Genomic DNA, 13,622 nt, shown 5'->3' on the forward strand with positions numbered 1-13,622 from the left:
CTCCCTCCTATGTATGTAAAATCGTTTTGTGTATATTTTATCTAGCACTTCTATATGCCTGGGAAACATAGAAGGATGTCAATGTGGTAAGTAGAAGGGACTAGAAACCTACACCAGTCATGTTTGGAGATCACCACCAACAGGTGCAACAGAGTATACATGACCTTTGAAACTGGAATTAACATTTCAGCTGTGACTTCACCACTCTTTATGTGAATAAACTATGCCAAGTCATTTAACCTCTCTAAGCTTTATTTTTCTCATCAAAAAAATAGGGAAATACTAGTACTGATCTTTCTGATGTGTTTCTCCCATTGTTCTGACTTCCCTCCTATTTACTGATCTTTCTGATGTGTTTCTCCCATTGTTCTAACTTCCCTCCTATTTAAATGCATGACATTTTTTTCCATGCTCCATTCCTACAATTGCTGAAGAAGATTGCAAGTTTCTTGGAGGCAGGCATAATATATAATTCACTATTTACCCTTACAAAGCAAAGAGTGGGTGAATGAGTGAATGAAATAGCCTTTTATAAAGTAATATAACTTCTTGTTAATTTTCTTTTATCACATACTTGTCATATACCAATGCACTGAGAATAACTGATTAAAAAGAGAAACCTGAAACTGAAAAGAAATGATAAATTCCATTTCTTAGGTTTTCAACAGAAGGATGAGTGGTGATTACATTCTGTGGGGTTTCCCTCCTCACAGTTCTCATCATTCTCTCCCCCTGGAGTATAAATGAGTGAAACTGTATATTGCTTTAGAGGTTCTGCTTGGATAAATCTGTAAGAGCCAATAAATATTCCAGGCTGAGTCACGGGGAATAGCCTCACGGTAATTCTCCCAGAGCCTCAGGGTGCCAGGCAGCACACGTGGAGACCCTCTCATTCCACACCCAGGAGCAGACACATCCCTTCACAAAAATATGAGTTTTCCTAAAACCTTGATTGTCATCTGGTAAAATTCCTTGTCAAACAGCAGAGTAATCAGATTTTCAAAATTAGATTAAAAACCAAACGAAACCAAACAAAAAACCAGATGAACATAGAAATAACAGGTCTTTTCAGTGATTCTTGTGGTTTGTAGACTCCAATTGAAAGTTACTATTCATTGTGGAAGGCAATTTGGCAGTCTCATTCCAAAAGTTTAGTACATACAACCTTTGTTTCAGCTATCCATCTCTAGAAATGTATGCTATAGAAAGACTCACATAAAAGCACTAGGCTGTCCATAGCAGCTTAATTTTCTAATTTTATTTTCAGTTTATTTTTAGTACTGAAATATCTGGAAGATATTTCTCAACAATTGGGAGTCAATAAATAAAAGACACATCATACAATGGAATATTTGGTAGGTACTAAAATTATACTGATCTCGACATGCTCAGAGAAAGGTATCTGAGATATTTTGTTTATAGTGATGAGGAGCATGAACTTTGGAGGCAGAGTGCCTGAGCTCACATGCCTCTGTCTAGCTGTGGAACACTGGGCAAACAGTTTCCCATCTCTGTACCTCAGTTTGCTCATAGATAAAATTAGGGCAATAGGAATACTTCATAGGATTGTGAGCATCAAAATGAATTTACATATAAACTGTTTATAACAATGTCAGACTCTTAGTCTAGTATTATTGTTATGTTTGCTATTATGTTATGTTTACTCTTTTTATTATTAATAGCTAAAAATAGTAGGCTAATGCTAACTGCTTATGTCTGGGGGTTCCATTTGTGGTGACTAAGGTGAAAGGGTATAATTTCAATTTCCATTTTATACCATTTGGATTGGCTACAGTGAACATAATAATTTTATTAAACATAATAATTAAAATCAAAAGTATACTGGGTAAGAAGACAGTCTGACATATAACAGGGACTTTAAAAAATCACAATTACTGGTGGTTATATATTTTATACATTAGACCTGATCTGTGGTGGCACAGTGGATAAAAGTGCTGACCTGGAATGTTGAGGTCACTGGTTCGAAATCCCTGGCTTGCCTGGTCAAGGCACATATGGGAGTTGATGATTTCTGCTCCTTTCCCCTTCTCTCTCTCTCTCTTTCTGCCCTCTCTAAAATGAATAAATAAATAAATAAATATTTAATACATTAAGGACTGATTAATATGAGCGATCTCTTACCTTTAATCTCATGTATGTATGTAATGCATTTTACACTTAGCAAATTTTTTATCTTCATAAATTCATTTAATCTAACTAACTGAATTATTAATGAGTTCATTTAATCTCCATGAATTACATATTTATTATTGTAAATAGAGAAGGAAAAAAAGTAAGAGAGAATAAATTTGTGGTTGGATTTCTTTCCCCTCTGCTCAGGGCAAAGCTGTGCAGGAAAAAAAAATGTGGCTTAACATAGTAAGAGCTCGCTTAAGATCAGACAGCTTCTGAGTAACAGAAATAGATAAAAATCCAAGTTTCCCAAAGGCAAAGCTCTTTCTACCAAACCATAATTACCCTGTAAAGTAGGTAACTGAAACGATAACAAAAATTTTATAATTCTACCCTGTGCAGAAACACTATCTAAAAGCGTGGGTTTGTTGTGAGTTTACAGTAGAGAATGGCCAAGAAGTCAATTCTCAAAGTTAATGAACAAAGCTGTATAACTGCCCTAGGATAAAAATGACCAGTTTCTGGCTACTGACATAATAAAATATATAGTGGGCTTCTGTCCATAGCACCCTTAGGATAGATTATGCTGATAAGACTCTAGGATGAGACAATGAGCTGATCAAATTGATGGGACCAATAGTATAACTAAAAATAGTTACCACTGCATGTAGTAAAGATCAGTATAACAATGAACAAGTTTAAAACAAGCCAAATAACATGCAACCTACATATCTTTTGCAAGTTGCTTTTCTCACCTCAAAATGGACTGGATGGCTTTGTAAAGTGCCTTTTATCCATCTATTAATCAATTCACTCAAAAGGCAGGCATCAAGTGCTTTCTTCATGCCAGATACTGATGACACTATGGTGAATGAGATTGATAAGGTAACTGTCCTCAAGGAGTTTGCATTCTGGTGGGGGCTAGACAGATAAATAAACAAGTAAACAATTAAAATATTAAATAATGGTAAGTGTTACTCTTAGAATTAAAATAGTCTAATGGGAAAGAAAATGACTGAGTATGACTCTAGGTGGGTTCCAGAAGATGGACTCTTGGAGGAGATGACATTTTAGATGAGAAGATAAGACTGTACCATGCATAAATGAGAGAGGAGGTCATTTTGGCAGAGCAAGTTCACAGACTCTGGGAGGGAATGAGCTTGGTGTGAGGAACCAAATGAAGTGTTGGTAGGCAAGAGCTAGAGTATGTATGGTTCTGTATGTCAGAGAGACTTTTGGAGTATTTTAAACAGTGGCATGATCTGATTCATACTTCTAAAACTGTGATAGCAATGTGCAAGAATGGGAGCAAGGCTACCAGGTAAGAAGCTATTGCAGTAGTCCAGATGAGACATGATGTCTTTGTCTAAGGTAAGAATCACAGAAATACAGAGAATTGAACAGGTTCAAAATATTTGTTGGAGTAGAATCAGTAGTATTTCTAGATAAATGATTTAAGTGAAAGAGAAGAATCAAGAGTAATTGTCATATTTTGGGCTTAAGCAAGTGACTGGAAGTTGGTATCATTTTACAAAATGGGAAGAAAGAGGCATGTAAGGGGTAGATGGGGTATGTGCAGAGAGCCGTGACTCAAGAGTTCTGTATTGGTCATGCTAAGCATTAAATGTCTTTTGAACATCTGTGGTAAGATGGCAAGGAAGCAACTAGAGTCAGGAGTCCTGGGAATACAACACAGTTAAAGACTGAGTAATCAGAGTCTGAATAGGAACTGGATAGAATCACCTAAAGAGACAGAGATAAGGAGAGAAGTGAGCATGAGATCCTGAAGCACTGTCACATCAGAAGTCAAGTTGAAAAGATGGATCTAACAGAAAACGATAGAAAAGAGTGGTCAATGTGATAGGAGATAGAAACAAAGTCAGAAGCTTATGCAGGAAAGCTTCAAGAAGCAGAGAACAATCCAGTATATCAAACGTTGCCAGGAGCTCTAGTAAGGTAAGACCAGCAAATGCCACATAAAGGAAATCGTGCTAAGAATCCAGCTATATTGGCAACTACCATGCTTTTAGAGCACTTAAGGGATGGGGAGGAGCCATTAACAGTAAGTTTGCCAAGGGGTTCCAATCTATAGAATTAAATTAAAAGTCAATAGGCAGGACTTTCTGGTGTGACTCTTCTAATATGTAGAAAATCTCAAGAACACCCATCAAGGGGATAAATAAATATGTAGTTTTTAGCAGAGTCACTAAAACAAGGAGATTGATATACTTCAAGATTAATGTAATTATCTTAATAAGTAGAATGTATCTATATTACATGTGATAGGGAAATAAAAATTACATGTCAGTAAGTTGGCACCAGTTTCAAGGTTAATCAATAGCTATCAGGTAACTATTAGAGTTGTAATTCAACAATTGATGTTTTGGTGTATGGCACAAACTGAACAATAATTCTTTTTGAAAGGACTGTATTCATTTAGGAAAACAATTTGTAAAGCCAATTAGGGGTAGAAAGATTGCTCTGAGGACATGGGTCAGCATGAATCAAACAGCTCTACATTAGAATGAGTAAGCAGTGGAGAGAGAAGAAAATGCCAAGCACTATGGCAGGGAGGTAGGGTCTAAGTTACAGAAATCACAGAAAGTGTTTTAGGAACCCATATACCTACCATTGATTTTTAAGGTGTTTATGTTGCCATACTATAACTTACCTTTACAAAACTTTAATAAAACTTTATACAAGTAAATATCTTATGTGCCTAAAGGTACTGACATTTAGAAATCTCCCAATAAAAGCCAACTCATCACCCAGTTATTCCACCATGCATTTTATAGTTGACAAGCCAACTCAAAGCACACAGAAATTTCAATCAGCATTTTTTTAAACCTAATTTTAAAATATGAACAGAAAGCCAAGGATTACTTGACATTTGAAGAAAGCCTCTAACATAAAATATAGAGACATCAAAATAAGAAAGGACACTCAATAAACTGCACACTAAAAAAAACACTTTAATAAAACTCTACATAATGACCTCAGAATAAGATAAGCTATGTATACTTAAAACAAAGTCAGGCTGCTATTAATAAAAAAATAGAATTAATAAAGATTATTGTTAGGATAAGAAAAGGTTCTTAAAAATTTAAGTATGATAGCTAAAATTATATATATTTGCAATTTTTATATATAGATTGTAAATTATATACAAATTATATATGTATATGTTTAAAATCTTCATACTTGTAAAAGATTTAGAAACTAAAGCTAAGGAAACATCTCAAATTCTTTTAAAAAATATCAGAGAAAAGAGAAGAAGCAAGGAGGCCTAACAATCTTGCCAATAAGATACAGAAGAGAAAAAAGTGTCAAGGGAAATATGACAAGAAAATCTTCTGGACTTGAAAAATATGAGTGTCCAGATTGAAATGGCCCACTGAGAACCCAGCACAATAAGTGAGGAAAAAACCACCATCGTTCTAAACTTTCAGAATGCCAGGAAGATAATAAAAGTTTCAAGAAAGAGGAAAAAACAGGTCCCATATGAATGATCAGTAATAAGAATGCTAGTGAATACTATATATTCAGTGCTAGCAAGATAGAATATAAACATTTTCTGACATTTAAGATCTAAAAAGTATTTACCGCCCATGTACCATTTTTTTTTCAAGAGGTCTTCTAAAGGATGGCTCCATCTATAGCAATAAGGCAAACCAAGAAAACAACAACAACAATATACAGAAAACAAGGGGCAACATGGTGGCAGGGAGTGGGGGGAGGAGATATAGAAAATTCCCTGGATAATTGTGAAAATAAGGTAGTTTTAAAACTGGATATAGGTGCGAGAAACAAGTGATCCTGATGAAATTAAGGGACAGGCACTGGTTGTCTGGTGAATTGCATGTGCAGACAGTTATATTACAGGTTGTATTGCTTGAGTTTGGGACTATAGATGCAGAAGCCAGACTGCCTGGGTTCAAATCCTGGTTCTGCCACAGGTGATCTTATCTGAGTCCACCTTTGTGCTTCACGTTTCTTATCAATACAATGTGGCACATAATGTACCTGCCAACCTCACGGAGTGATTGTGACAACTAAATACAGTCACTGTACTTATAGTGTTAAAAATAGTGTCTTAACTATTAAGGTTGTTGGAGGGGTGTCTTAGGTTGTCCACTCAAGGATATAGCCTAAGAGAGACCTGATTTTGTCTGAGCTCCATGTGTTGATTCAAAGTCAAGCCAAGCTGTGAAGACCCTGAGGGCAGCCCTCAGGTATCACGCTGGCTTGCACTTTTCTACCGCTGTGACCTGGCACTGGGGTTTGCCTCCACTACCTGGTAGGCTCCTTCATGGTATTCATCCCCCACTCTGTCTTTAAGGGCTGGATGAAACCACAAGACTACTCCGCAGGGAGGAAGTCCCTTCATTGGGTGTTTTTCTGTCTAGGGCACAGTTGCATTTGGATTTTCAGTGAAGGAACTGAAATTTCAGAAGCTGAGCTAGAGACAGCTGCTGCAGAAACCCTGAGGGAAATAGGGTCTTGTGCTTTCTGTCATAGCTTGGCAACGTGCCTTGGTGCTGCTGACCCAGAGCAGTGGCCTCGCTCTTTTGTGATGGGCCTAGAGCTGATCCTATTTCAGACTATGTTGGGAATAGTGTGATAAAGCCACAGAGACTACATGCTGGGGTCACGGAAACATTAAGACACCACTTGAGAATGAAATCCCACACCAAATATAAACAAATAGGCATTTATGACAACTGTGGGAAATGAGGGTTTTTTTTTATAAAATTTTATTAATGTTAATGGGGTGACATCAATAAATCAGGGTACATATATTCAAAGAAGACATGTCCAGATTATCTTGTCATTCAATTATGTTGCATACCCATCACCCAAAGTCAGATTGTCCTCCGTCACCTTTTATCTAGTTTTCTTTGTGCCCCTCCCCCTCCCCCTCTCCCTCTCCTCCTTCCCTCCCGTGCCCTTTCTCCCCCCCCCCCCCCACCCCTGGTAACCACCACACTCTTGTCCATTTCTCTTAGTCTCATTTTTATGTCCCACCAATGTATGGAATCATGTAGTTCTTGTTTTTTTCTGATTTACTAATTTCACTCCGTATAATGTTATCAAGATCCCACCATTTTGCTGTAAATGATCCGATGTCATCATTTCTTATGGCTGAGTAGTATTCCATAGAGTATATGTGCCACATCTTCTTTATCCAGTCTTCTATTGAAGGGCTTTTTGGTTGTTTTCATGTCTTGGCCACTGTGAACAATGCTGCAATGAACATGGAGTTTTTTAAAGAAACAAAATAAGTGCAGATTATTTTTTTAAAAAAACACCTGAAATATTGGTAAATTGCCTTAGATTTAGGATGCCGATGGATTTTGGTTCTTCCCACAATAAGCAGAAATACTGAGTCTGGAGTTTTAAATCCTTTAAGCATTTCTCTATAAAACCAGTTCATGCTAGGTAGCCCTTCCTCTAGAAAATATTTCAGTTTACTTTCTCATCCCCCTCCCAAGTAAATGCTATGGTAAAAAGCAGGGAAATTGAGGAAGGGAACAAATATTTATAAAGTACCCATTCTGTGTGGGGCATTGTGCTAGAAGCTTTGCCCACATAATCATAAAATTATCATAATTTGGCCCTGGCTCATTGGCTCAGTGGTAAGGTGTTGGCCCAGTATGTGGATGTCCCAGGTTCAATTGCCCATCAGGGCACACAGAAGAAGCAACCATCTGCGTTTCCGTTCCTCCCCCTCCCCCTCTCTCTTTCTCTCTCTCTCTTTTCCTCCCACAGCCATAGCTCAATTGGTTTGAGCACATAGGCTCTGGGTGCTGAGAAATGGCTCCATGGAGCCTCTGCCTCTGGCGTTAAAAATAGCTTGGTTATGAGAATGACTTCAGATGGGCAGAGCATTAGCCCCAGATGGGGGTTGCTGGGTGGATCTCAATCAGGGCACATGTGGGAGTCTGTCTATCTTCCCTCCTTTCACTTAGAAAAAAAGAAAAATTATATAATTCTAAGCCAATAATTATAATGTTATCAACTTTAAACAGGAGAAAATGGAAGCTCAATTTATTTAGAATATATCTAAAACTACAAGCTTAATGAGCCGCAGAGCTGAGATTAAAATAATGTCCTCCTGAATCTTAAATCTATGCTCTTTTCATCATACCATGTTCTTTCTTACACACCCAAACATAGATGTTTGTTTTTTCTTATGCTGTCAGGCAGCACTGCCACTAAGATCTCATTCCATTTATTCATAGAAGTCTCACAGAGGATAGGCCCATAAATTCAAACTGTGCAGTGAATGTACTGATTTCTAGTTTATCAATTAAGATTTCTTCTGCAATACATTTCTCTATTTTGGCAAGTATTTAAATTCTTCATTATTTGTTGCTTCTCACCCTTCTTAGTGAAAATTGGCAAGCACTGTTATCCTTGCTTAGTAACATAAGTTATTACTCAGGTTATAGCCTAGATTAGAAGCTGTGACACTCAAAGCTCATGGATAAGTGCTCTGAGTCTCTTTTCTAGACACAATGAATAATTTATAGGTGCAGTGGGTGGAATCCAGTTAGATGTCCGGCAGATTTGATTGCTTCAGAGCTTTGGCACCCAGGACACTCCCCTTGCCTTGCTTTCCTCCTATGTCTTTGATTACCTCTCCTTAGGGGGACTCCTTTTGTTCCTCATTCCTTTAAGAGTTGATATAATACAAGTTTCTGATCCCAAGCATCTCCTGGTTTATTCTCTTCTTTCATTGTGCCAGAAACTATTGGAGTTCTTGTTACATGTGGATGTCAACTACTAGTTGGTTTTCAGGTCTTTTTCTGGCGGTTTTACAGGTTCCCTTTCCCTCTAGCTTCTGGTTACTTACAATTTATGAGAGATATGGTGTAACATTGGAGGATGGTTGAAAGAAGAGGACCAGATATTCCCTCCTCATCCTGTCCTTCCTGTGAAGCATCAGTTTCTATATCCCATGGGTCATCCGTCCAAGCCATCCTTACTATAGTTCTAGCTCAGTGGTAGTCAACCTGGTTCCTACCGCCCATTAGTTGGCGTTCCAGCTTTCATGGTGGGCGGTAGCAGAGCAACCAAAGTATAAATAAAAAGATAGCTTTAACTATAGTAAGTTGTTTTATAAAGATTTATTCTGCCAAACTTAGTGAAAATCTGACATAAAGTACTTGGTAAGTAATTATTATTATATGCTTTAACTTGCTGTAACTCTGTTTATAAATTTTATAAAATAAAATTACTTCTCTACTTTATAAATCACCATTACTGTGGAACTGGTGGGTGGTTAGAAAATTTTACTACTAACAGAGATACAAAAGTGGGCAGTAGGTATAAAAAGGTTGATTACCCTGTTAGTTCCTACCAAACAGTGGGCTCCCCTCCTCTGCTGAACCTCCAGCCCTAAGGGTGATGGCTGCTTCTAGCTGTTATTGATCTGGGGATTGCCCATTGTTCCCCATTTGGCTGTCCAACTTTTGCATTCCCTTTTTAACCAGTTATCTGAATTAAGTCCCATCTGCTTAAAAACACCAGAGAACTATTTTCCTGGCTCTCTCTTGACTGAGAGAGACAACATTCTTAGTTATAAGCTACAAAACCAACCTTGTCCTTGGCAGGAAAAAAATTTATCAGAAAGATATTGGAGAGATCAAAGAATCTCTGAGAGCACCAAAGAATCATGCTCAGAGACCACAGGGAAGAAGCAGTGCTCAAAACTCTCGCCTTACCTGTGGCAGTGCAGTGGATAAAGCATCGACCTAGAATACTGAGGTCGCTGGTTCAAAACTCCGGGCTTACCTGGTCAAGGCACATATGGGAGTTGGTGCTTCCTGCTCCTCCCCCCTTCTCTTCCTCTCCCCTCTCTAAAATAAATAAATAAATAAAACAAAACAAAAACTCTCTAAGTACTCTGTTTGCGTGAAGCCATACTTGAGGTCTTGGTCGGTCATAGCACAAGTGCCACTAACACTAAGATGCTGAAAGTTACTATTCAAATTGTAGTCTCTGCTACCAACTCTCAACAGAATTAATTCAGGGCATTTTTTATTTTACAACTTAGCTTCCAATTTATAGGGCAGAATGGATGCGTCTGATTCATAAAGCCACGATCATGTGCCCACTCCTGGCTGTACATGCATATGACATTTTTAGATCCTGTCATGGGAGATGCATTTCTTATATAGGTAGCAGAATTCCCTATATATAGGAGAGGAATTTGTATGCTGAGTTGACATTTTGTTTGAGCAGACCTTGAGATAAGTATTCAAGTACATGTGGTTTATTTAGGAGTTGGGGGAATCCCAGGAATCACTGGTACATAAGTGAGGGAAGTAAAATAAAGGAACAGACAGTGGAGGGTAAATTGTCAATCAGGTTATTGCTATGGGGTAACTAGAGCACATGTCAGTCATTCGACACTGCTGAGAGCAGCGGGGGAGGGGCTTATTCTTCCAACTTCCCGCCTCTCTCCCTCATGTGTGATCTGAGTAGGCCTTGGAAACCAGAGCAAACCTTCAGGCAAGAAAATATAGGGTCTGATGGCTGGTATGAGCTGAAAAGGTAAGGGATAAAGGATATAACAAGGCACTGAGGACATCTGCTGCAGGGATAAGATGAAAGGCAAAGGTCCCTAAGCACTAGGAACAGCAAAGTGTTCAAGATACAACAGTGAATGAGGGAGAAGCATTCTTGGCCTCACTAAGCTGGTGGTCTCATGATTCAGTTGTGAACAGCAAGTACAATTTAGTGTGAGAACAGCAATAATAGTGGCAACCTAAGGAGATAGAGCTAGAACTAGACACCTGGCCTCTAAGACCCAGGAGTATGGGGGTGGCATTTTACTCATTTTTGAATCCCCATTGCCTAGGATAATAGCCATTCCATACATGTTTTCTGGCCCAACACTGAAGCATCAAGTATAGTCCTGATGTATAGTCATGGTCTCTATGTCTCATTATAACACCACAAGGTGGATGTGTCCCTGTTTTACTGGGAAGAAAGTAAGAAACTTATAGTTACCCTTAACCATCTGACTACTCCTCATCATTCTTATTTCAGCTTTGATGTAATTCACCCAAAAGGTTTGCCTGCAGAGTGTGCTCCAATCCCCAGCATGGGCTATCCCTAACAGAGAACTCATCCTCTGGGTTGTAATTGGTCATTTATTCTCATATATTATCAGGAGCTGAACCCTTTCAGAGAAGTTGTTTTGTCTGTTTTGTTTAGCAGTGGATGATCAGTATCCAGGCCAGTGCTACCACATTTTAGATATGCAAAACTCAGAAGGATCTAAATAAAAAAGGCTCAGAGATGTTGAGTAACTTGACCAGGCTCATATCCAAGCGATGGCAGAACTGAGGCTTGAATACAGTGGGTCTGACCCCCAAATAATCCTATACTTTGCTGAGCATAAAGCAGCTCATCTATCTAGAAAATCTAAGTTGGCTTAAAGGCTGCTATTTTAAGATTAAAGTAAGGGGAAGGAAGTGTCTAAGGACTTCCCATAATCACCAGACAGAGGGAATACAAAGCAGAACTCCACACCTAAAGCCAGAGGTTCTTAGAGGACAGGGCCCCTTAGCCAAAGCCTTGGCTGCACTGGACACTTTTATATAGAAAACTTTATAGACTCTACCAAAAACTACTTGAAATAGTAAATAAATACAATAAAGTTTCAGGATACAAAATTAACGACAAAAATCTGTTGCATCTCTATATAATAACAACTATCTGAAAAATGAAATAAAGAAAACTATTCCATTTTCAATTGCATCGAAAAGAATAAAACACTTAGAAATAAACTTAACAAAGGAGATGATGGACCTTTACCTTGAAAACAAGACAGTGTTGAAAGAAATTACAGAAAACACAAATAAATGGAAAGTCAGTCTTTGTTCATGGATTAGAATAATTTATATTGTTAAAATGTCCATACTATCTAAAACACTCTACAAATTCAGTGTAATTCCTATCCTAATAGCATTTTTCATGGAAATAAAATAATCCTAAAATTTGTATGGAACCAATTTGAAAGATCCCAAATAGCCAAAGTAATCCTGAGGGCAAAGAAACAAAACAAAACAAAAACAAAGCTGGATGTACCACATGTCCTGATTTTAAACTATACTACAAAGACATAGTAACCAAAACAGTATGGTACTAGCAAAAAACAGACCAATGGAACAGAATTGAGAGCCCAGAAATATGAACTAATTTAGGATGAGGTAGCAAGAATATAAAATGAAGAAAGTCTTGTCTGGCTTGTGGTGGCACAGTGGAGAGAGCATTGACCTAGAATGCTGAGGTCACTAACTTGAAACCCAGGGCTTCCCTGGTTAAGGCACATGCTACAAGCAACAAGCAAGCAATGAACAATTAAAGTGAAGCAAGCATGAGTTATTACTTCTCACTCTCCCCACCCCTCTCTGTAAAATCAATAAATAAAATCTAAAAAAAAAAAGAAGTCTCTTTTAATAAATACTGCTGGGAAAACTGAACCACTACCTTATACCATATACAAAAATTAACTCAAAAGATGAATGAATTAAGGGCTTGAATGTAAAACCTGAAACAATGAAATACTTAGAAGGAAACAGGCATTAAAGCTTCTGGACATTAGTGGCAGTGGTGTTCTTTTTTTTTTTTTTTTTTAATTTGTTTCCAAAGTCAAGGGAAACAAACCTCCTCCTCCCTGCAAATGGGACTACTAAAAACCTTCTGCACAGCAAAAGAAGCCATAAACAAAAGGGCAACCAATCAAATGAGATACTAATGTGCATTTAAGAGAAATATTTGAAATTTCATCGCAGAACATTCATTTTCATGAATCTGTGTTTGTGCTTTTTTATGGTTTTTTTTTTTTTTTTTTTTCATTTGAGAAGTCAGTTTAGAGACAAAAATAATACAGACCCACATTTCCTGAGTCAGACAAAGCAAAAGTAAACTTTCACCATCTCTGTAATTTGTCAATCTTCATTTTTAGCTTAAGATAAATTTGACAGTACACAGTGAAATTACTTTAAAAACCATGACTGTGCAAAGCATGGAAAATATAACCCTATAATAAAGTTATTTTGAATTTAGTTAATAAGAATTACAGATTTTGCAATGCATGGATATAGTTTTTGGAGTAAAGGAAAAGTTAAAATATTCACATTTAGCTGGGCAGCTGAGAGGATCTGGCCAATTTTCCATATGTGCTCTGCAGATGGCATCATAAAGAAGAGGACTTATTGTGCTACGTTGTATTTTCCAAAAATGACCATGTTAATATTGCCAGTCCCACTTATTTTTGCAGAACTTTTTCTTTCCCCCTAAAGAGGTAGAGTCTATTTCTCTTCTTGGACCTGGACAATGCTTCCTGACTACACTGAATAAAAGAATACTGCAGAGAACGTGATGCTGTGTGACCTCCAAAGTCAGGCCATACAAGTTGATACAGTTTGCACATGGCTCTCTCTTGGGATACTTGCCTTTGGAACCCAGCCACC

This window comes from Saccopteryx bilineata, chromosome 2 (genome assembly GCF_036850765.1).
Source record: "Saccopteryx bilineata isolate mSacBil1 chromosome 2, mSacBil1_pri_phased_curated, whole genome shotgun sequence".
Taxonomy (NCBI): domain Eukaryota; kingdom Metazoa; phylum Chordata; class Mammalia; order Chiroptera; family Emballonuridae; genus Saccopteryx; species Saccopteryx bilineata.